The sequence below is a fragment of the Delphinus delphis genome, chromosome 7 (assembly GCF_949987515.2).
Source record: "Delphinus delphis chromosome 7, mDelDel1.2, whole genome shotgun sequence".
NCBI lineage: Eukaryota > Metazoa > Chordata > Mammalia > Artiodactyla > Delphinidae > Delphinus > Delphinus delphis.
Window position 1 is genome coordinate 91,495,466 of NC_082689.1, and position 8,715 is coordinate 91,504,180.

The 8,715-nt window shown below is 42.0% G+C and overlaps 1 pseudogene; it reads right to left on the reverse strand.

Annotated features, from left to right (window-relative positions):
• Positions 1 to 1,644: 1,644 nt before the first annotated feature.
• Positions 1,645 to 2,611, reverse strand: LOC132427889 (large ribosomal subunit protein uL4 pseudogene; annotated as a pseudogene).
• Between the last annotated feature and the right edge of the window lie 6,104 nt (positions 2,612 to 8,715).

Genomic DNA, 8,715 nt, shown 5'->3' on the forward strand with positions numbered 1-8,715 from the left:
TGCTGGCCCTCCAAGGTCTCTGGAAAGCGTTATACTCAGCCCTTAGGTGTGTGTTTAATTAGAATTCTGCTCCTCAGGCTGAAGCTATGATGAGAAACTAATAGGTCTCTTTCACAGAAAGATTGAGCTCCTGGGTCTGTTGCTTTTTGCTGAGCCCTAGGAGTGGTCGCCCTTTAAGAATTATTTGTCGGTTGCTTTTAGTCCTGTGGGACCTGTGAGCATAAACCCCGCTGGCCACCAGGGCCAGGTGATGTAGAGCTGTCCCCTGGTAGCAGCCAGTAAAATTGGGGCACCAGACAAGGGTATAAGTTCCTTTCTAGGGAATACTGGCAAGCTAGAGTAAGGCAGAGGGAGAGTGCAAAGATTGTCTCGACTGGCCTCTGTTTTCCGATAGCCCCTATGCATGCCCCTAGGTGTGTACTAAACCAAAAGCCTGACCCTCAGACCAAAGCTCCAGGATAAGCAAGTAGGCCTCTTTCTCAGAAAGATTGGGAGTGTGTTTCATTCTGCTGTCTGTGCAGTGCCCTGGGGGTGGTAAACTGCCAAGAGCCATCCCTCCGATCGTTCTAGTCCCGCAGGACTGGCCCCCTGACCTCCGGAGCCAGGTGATCAAGGCACATGCCCAGGGTGGGCCCCACAAAAACCAGAGAACCAGAGAAGAAACCCAGAGCACCAGACACATGTAAAACTTCCCCTCTGAGAGATCCTGGCACACTGGAGTGTGGCAGAGGGAGAGTGTGCAGATGGTAACTGCTGGCTGGAGCGAGGCAGAGGGGGAGAAGAAGGATAGTGCCGCTGGAAAGAAAAAGAAGATGGTAAGTGCAGATGGTGCCCACCAGCCCCTGACCCCAGAGATGATCCCAGCAGACTTCTAGGTATGTGGTAATGTAGATGCCTGCCCCTCAGGCTGATGCTTTAAGAGTAGCAAGTCAGCTTCTTTCAAGATCAGCTGTTTCCCTGGGGCGAGTGAGTACGAGTGTGTGAGCCCTTTAAAAGCTGTTTCTCACATTGCTATTGCCTTGTGGGTCTCGTGGTCATGACCCCCAGTGGTTTTCAAAGCTAGGTGTTTGGAGGCTCATATCTCAGGTGCAGGTCTTAAAAGTTGGGGTGCCCAATGTGGGGCTCAAACCCTTCACTCTACAGGGAGAAGCTCCTGATGGGGGTCATTACTCCAGGGGCGGGCCTTATGGCAAGACTGCATCTCAGCTTCTCCTACCCACTTCATTGTGGGGTTTTTTTGTAGTTCACTTGATGTGTAGTCATTGTTTAGCTAGTTCTTAGGTTTTTCTCAGAGGAAATTGTTCCATATGTAGCTGTAGATCCAGTGTGTCTGTGAGACGAGGTGAGTTCAGGATCTTTCTATGTTGCCATCTTGAGCCAATGACATCAATATTTTGATTTCCTGTCTGTCTAACTTACTAAATTCTCTTACTTACAATTTTAAGTGTGTCTGTATATTCCTTTGCATTATCTACTGAGACAGCTTTTTATCTGTAAATAATTTTTTTTTTTCTGATTTCACAATCTTTGTAACTTTTCCTCCCATCTTTTCTGGTTTGTTTCTCACTGCCTCTTTGATCAGATCTTTATTCCAAATGAGCTGTCCAAAATGATTTGACCTTTATGGAATAAATAAATTTAAGTTTATATGCAGCCGCCTTGTGTGGATTTCTTTTCTGCTGGCTTTTCAGCTGGCGGTTTCTTGGTAGCAACAGCCTTTTTTTCTTTCCCTCCAAAGCTTTCAAACACCAACAGTCTTCTTTTCTTTCTACACTACCACTGGCTTCTTGCCTGGAGCCCCCTTCTCATCTGATTTGGCGTCTAGTGCTGTGTTGTCTACCTGGACTTTGTGATTCTTGGCCTGGTGAGGAATGATGTTCCAGTGCTCGGTTTTTGCGTATAGGTTTAGCTTCAACATGATTCTCAGGTTTTTAAGTGGATTCTTCTGTAGGAGTCTGTGATGAGTCTTCTTGCGTGGTTCTTGGAAGGATCTTTGGATCTCTGGGCTTTTCAAGATTCTGCTAAGGTCTGTATTGAGCATTTTATGCATGGGAAGGTCGCAGTCATTCTTGAGGGAGGCAGCTTTGCACCAAGTGCCGTGCACATCACATCCTTTTGTGGAAAAGCGCTTTCAGTCCAAATGCAGGAACGTCCCACACGCCCACCAGGAGCAAGTTTCAACACGTTCGCTTTGCTTATTTTAAGCTGAGTGATTTTAGGAATGTTTCTGAAGTCCTTGATAATGCAGGGCCCCCTGTGCTGGATACAATGATAGCTTCTCATTTTGCTTTGCCAGCTCTCATTGGCTGAGAGGCATAGACCTTTTTGATATCATTCCAGGCCCTAAGCTTCCTAAGAAGCAAGATAACCTCCTTGGTCTTCTGGTAGCCTTCCGCTTTATCTTCAGCCACCAAAGGAAGTTCAGAAACTTCCTCAGTATGATGAGCTTTAGACAGGACCAGCACGGGCAAGGCTGAGACAGGGCACAGCAAATGGTACATCACTTCTGTGTTGCGTTCATGCTGTGGGTGCCAGTTGTGCCAGTGTTTCTGGTTGATGCCAACATGCAGCCCACAGTACGTATTTCCAAAAGCACCCTGGCCGTAATCATGGGCTAAATACTGACTACCTCGTAAATAAAACTGTAGGTCACTTTCTGGCATCCCTTGTGCTTTCTTTCTAAGACACACACGCTTATTGGACATCTCACTCTTCAAAGCAAGGAACGGACTTACTGGGTGCGGATTGTGGAGGTACCAGCAAGGTCATGCTAGTCTAAAGAAGAGTGAATTCGTTGGCAGTTCCAACCCAGAATTCTTGATGGCTATCTGGGGGACAGGTACCAACACTAGAACAAAAACAAAGGTTCCTCAAAATTTGGGAACTGGACCAATGACCAGATGAAAAGCAAGCTGGGTGTGCAAATGTTCTGGGATGGCTGCCTGAAGCCCAGAGGATTTCTGATGCACTGTCTTTATGGACAGGCGTTGCTTGCTGTGTGTATTGAGCTGGCATGAAAGTATAGCAGCAACTGGGACACACTGGCTTTTGTCTCTTAATCTGCAAGCCCGTGGTTTTCTAGTGGGTGACAGTGTGATGATGATTCTCAGCTCATATGAAAAAGCTAATTCTTTATGGTAATATAAATCCATCAACCATGAGCTGAGCATAGCTGTGAAGAAAATTTGTCAGGTTAAGCAATTGTAGCACCTTGGTGACACAATATTTGACAGAAACCACATTTCTGTTACATTAAGGCATCCAAGTTGATCTTTTAAAGCATGACTTTCTCTTTTTTTTTAAACTGTATTATTGTAACACGTCACTTTTGAGCATCTAGCAATATACCATCCTGCCCTATTGCTCTTGAATTTGATATGAGTGAATGTCTGCCTTAAAATGCTCACAGTAACACGTTCTTTGCTCCCCAGCCCCCAGGGAACAATATGTTTTAATTAACATATACATTATACAAATATCTGCTCATCTTGGTTTTCTGCATGAAAGGGATTGAAACTTATTCCACCAAAGAAGCAAAATCAACACACTCAAAGGCTGGGTACGGGTGTATTAGCATTTCAGAGGCTCAAGTGTCATAACTGGTTTAACTAAACAAAGCTGTAATGTACATTTCAGAAAACTGCCAGGAAGGAAGATCCATTCTGGATTTGAATTGAATTCAAATAAATCCAGCACCATGTATCCGCGCTCAGCATATCCCTACTAGGGTTTCTACAGTTTATTTGCAATGAAAATCTTAAACTTGTTTGAAAAGAGACAAAACTGAAAGGTTTGTCCTCACAGAGTCATGGAAATATTTTGTGTCCTTAAGAGTGGTTAATGGTGACAAGCTGTTTTTCAATTTCTACCTTGGTATAATTATTAAAATTTTAACCTTTAATTATAAATGTATTCATTTTGTTTGGGAGGTGGACTAAGTGAATAGATGGTGTATAATGCCTAGAGTCAGATTGATCAATGGTAGTGAAGAAGGCACACCAGCTGTTATGTGTACATTTATATGTTTCTGCAAATTGATAGGAAATCGGTCTTTTAAAGGAAATCTAGGAAGCTAAGGAATTGGGATTACTCTTTAGTACTTAAAAATTATTTTTCATCTATTCTGAATCTTCGGATGAGGCAAGATGCTGGTGTAGTGTTATAATATTTCAAAGATACAGTGCAGATGGAAAGCTAACAACTTTAAGATCTGTTGAAAGAATAAAATCAACAGAACACAGTTTTTCAGGTTAAAAATAAATTGATAGGATTTCTTTTTTCCTTCAAGTCTCTGTTTGTCACTCTAGTTTGTGTGAAACATTGTATCTTATTCTTCAGTTAAAATATAAAATATGAAAAGTTTCTTTTAGAAATACTAAAATGAGAGGCAATTATTCCACATTATGAAGCCCACCAGAGCTGCAGCATTGCACAACTGCAGTTGGAATTGTTCATATAGAAAATGGCAGCCCCGCTGTGCAACTACTTGTGAATGGAACTTGCCGGTGCTGAGCAATGCCCGGCAGCCTCCATGAGGGCTGTGAATGTTTCTTATCTCTTGTATCAAGTGCATAAAGAGGAGGACTTGAAACTCTTCACTAGTTTTCCACTCTCTGTCTCTCCCCCACTACTGACAGCTCTTTAAATTACCTGAGTATCTTCTCCATTCCCCTGGAGGTGATTAGCCTCATTGGCTTGTCCTGTTATTGTGTCCAAGGGAGATGCAATACAGAGCCCTTAAGAGAGTACTAGCTTCTTTTTCTGTGAAAGATAAAAGAATAGGAACAATAAACCAGGATTCTTCAGTGACCCTATGTAGAGCACAGCCACACCTTCTTGCTTGACATCACAGACAAATCTGTATGAAGATCTTAGTTTGCAATGTGATACCCAGCCATTCTTAACATTGGTTAGGCTGGGAGATTGCAGATCATAGCCTGTCTTGGTTGAAAGATTAATACCGTAAGTACTTGCAGGCCTATTCTAGTGGATTCGTTACAACTTATTGATGGAATCATGTTTCAAAGTACTTACCTCATCTGTAAAATGAGGACAATTCTTTCTTGGCTAATGTAGTGACTCTACAATGTATTAATATATTAACTCTTGAATGGTCTCAGGTCTCCTCTTGTTGGTCTTAAATTTGGGTCCCCCGAGGAAATGCATACACACCTATGTATATGTGTGTGTGTGTGTGTGTGTGTAGGTATATACATACATGTGTATCTATGTATACACATCTCTATATGTATTCTCAGACAATTTGAGTTATGAACAAACTTTCGTAAGTTGTTTTCTTGTGGCAATGGCTTTGGATCCTTTCAATTTATGATGCAATATTTAGTGATTGAAGATTTCTGTACATTTTTACCTCTTTTTATTCAATATCTCTGCCACTTTTTGCTATCTCCTGCCTGTGTTCCAATTGCGTGTTTCATGGTAACTTTTTTTGTTATATATAAGTACGATGATGTTAGCTAGGTATTAAGCAGAGATATTTGGGTAAAGGGTCTGATAATAGAAAACTTGGGGGAAAGTGCCTATTACTCCATTTTAAAGACACCCTCTATAAAAATAATGTCTGTACTGATCATATGTACTAGGGGTGAGTGATCACACACAAAAAGTCCTTTGACTGCTCCCCTTGTGCTTTTAAGTATGCAGCAAATCAATAGTGTTTGGTAGGGCTTCCCTGGTGGCGCAGTGGTTGAGAGTCCGCCTGCCGATGCAGGGGACACGGGTTCGTGCCCCGGTCCGGGAGGATCCCGCGTGCCGCGGAGCGGCTGGGCCCGTGGTCCATGGCCACTGAGCCTGCGCGTCCGGAGCCTGTGCTCCGCAACGGGAGAGGCCACAACAGTGAGAGGCCCGCGTACTGCCAAAAAAAAAAAAAAAAAAAATCGTGTTTGGTAGAAAGATATTTGGGAGATTTGAGAAATAAATTGAAGCTGTATTTTTAGTATCCAAAACAACAACAAAACGAGGCTCAAGTGGTTATTTATCCCGGAAATGAAAACCAAGCCCATGGAAAATAAACATGCGTATCTAAAACTCTAATGTATTCATGGCCCTTCAGAAACACAATTCTGATTGGCTGTGTATCAAAATCTCTTTGGGATTACATTCTCCGGATTTTAAATTTATAAGGGAAACACTGCAAAACACAGCATCTGTCAGATATGATGTGAACTACTAGCTTAAGGCAGTTAATATTTCTACATTAGTTTGCACTCCATTTCTTTCGATGATGTCATATCTTTAAGAAGCTGGGTTTTCATTGATTGTTCTGACAAAAAATAAATACTGAACAAAAATCAACATGGAATGGGAAAGGAGGCTGGCAGCATCCAATCTGATGCCTTGATCTGATAAGTTCCAAGAGTTGGGGACTTCCCTGGTGGTGCAGTGATTAAGAATCTGCCTGCCGGTGCAAGGGACATGTGTTTGATCCCTAGTCTGGGAAGATCCCACATGCCGTGGAGCAAGTAAGCCTGTGCACCACAACTACTGAGCCTGTGCTTTAGAGCCTGCGAGCCACAACTACTGAGTCCACGTGCCACAACTACTGAAGACCACGTGACTAGAGCCCGTACTCCGCAACAAAGAGAAGCCACTGCAATGAGAAGCCCGCGCACCGCAACGAAGAGTATCCCCCGCTCGCCACAACTAGAGAAGAGCCTGCATGCAGCAACGAAGACCCAATGCAGCCAAAAATAAATAAATTTATTAAAAAAAAAAAAGTTCCAGGAGCACAAATCCATTTAGTGTGTAACTGTGGCTATTTAAAAATGAAACATATTCTTTTTCTCTTTTAATTTATATGTATTGTTTATTCAAAAGTTACTAAGTTGTTAAGACATAAATTATTAAGTTGTCTGAACCTAACTACTTCATAAACAGGATGATTAGGTTTTTGGCCTATCGAATGTCGTGGAAATATTACTGAGACACTAAGTGTCCTGTAAACCAAGGGAATCTGGGAACCTCTGAATTACACAGTTTTGTTGTTTGACACTTGAAAACTTTGGATCTGTTGTTTTTCTTTGAAAATAATCGACAAAGGCCAAGCGATACCCTAGGAAGTTTTTTTGGCAGGTGTGCGTATGATTTCTAGACTATGGCTAAATGTTCCCCAGATCACCAGTCTCTAACTCCCAATGAATTGAACTGGCGTTTTCTTCTTTAGATCGTTTAGTTTAGTTTAGTTCTTCTTTCCACAACCCTCACTTCTGGTGTGAGACCGATGAGGCTGCTCCACGGTAGACACAGAAGTTCTTTACTAGGGGGACTCCTAGTGATTTGGTTCTGAGAAGCCCAGCCATAAGGAGGTGTAAGTGGGAAACCATTTCACACTGCTTGATGAAGGAATTGTTACATCCAGGTTTGGGATTCATTCTTGGACCAACCTGAGAAAGTGAAAATTATTCTCACCTTGGTCCTCATTCCAAAGGATGTGAATATTATCTTAAATCTCCAGGGCAGCAATACGGAGCCAATTAGCAGTCACCTTTCCTCTCCCTCATCAAAAAGCCTTCACTCTTCAGTGTTTAGCTCAAATTCCATTTTCTTCCTGAGTCTCGCCTTAATCCCCCAAATGAAGTTAGTCCGAGGCTTCCTTGGGTACTCATTTATATCAGTGTTCCTTATTGTTTATTTGTGCTTCCCCTAGTTTGTAAATTCATGAAAAATATAAATATATTTAGGAAATCTTTGTCCAGTTGTCCTAATGAGCTTCATCATCTCAGCAGTAGCCACAGACGCAATGACTTTTTTTGTCTTTTGGAAAACAAGTATCATTAACAAATTATTACTATTGTCCATTGCAAGACTTCTTAACCTTCTGACACTCATATAAAATGATAATAATTCTATAACATATCAGGATAAATGGATAAGGGGCATGACTGACTGAGGGGGAAGGCTCTGGTCACCCCCACTCTTGTGAGGCATTGATATCTCAGCGCACCTGTAACCCATGGGTGGCACACCAGTGCACTCTGATATATCGATTGGTAAGCTGGGTCTTACTGTACTTTGGTTACAATAACATTTTTGTGTATTCTCAGAAGACAACTTATAAACATTATAACAAATGTAATGCGTAAAACTTACAAAACTCCCATAAAGTCTCTCTGTTCCAAAATCACTGAGCTTGCTATTTAACGTTGTTACTGAAGTACTGTGCAGAGCTTGCCAGGAAACCCATCTCTCCCCGGGGCTTCTGCCCACAGAGGGATGTTCTGGGGTCGAGTCATTGAACACTAGTCTTTTGAGATTCCATTACTGTAATCGTTTCTCATTCATGGACTATTTGCTGGACTGAGATCTGGAGTGTAAGTCAGGGAAGTAACACAGATGCATAGGCCTGAGTCAGTGCAGGGTAAGGAATGTAAAAAGTCATCAGACCATAGTCGTCTGGATCCATCATGTGACTCCACTGTTTAAAACCTTACAGTGACTGTCCCCAAATTTAGAATATAATCCAAATTCTTCACCATGATTTCCATGGTTGTACGCTGTACACTGCTTATTTCTCTAGCCTTTCAATCATTCCACAAATAGTCATTGAGTACCTACCATATTCCAATCACGTGGGATATGTATGTGAACAAAATTAAGATTTTTGCTCTCATGGTGTTAACATCTGAATGTAAAGAAAAAATAGATGATAAACCATAAAATAAACATGTAAATAGAATTTTAGAGGTGACAGGGCTG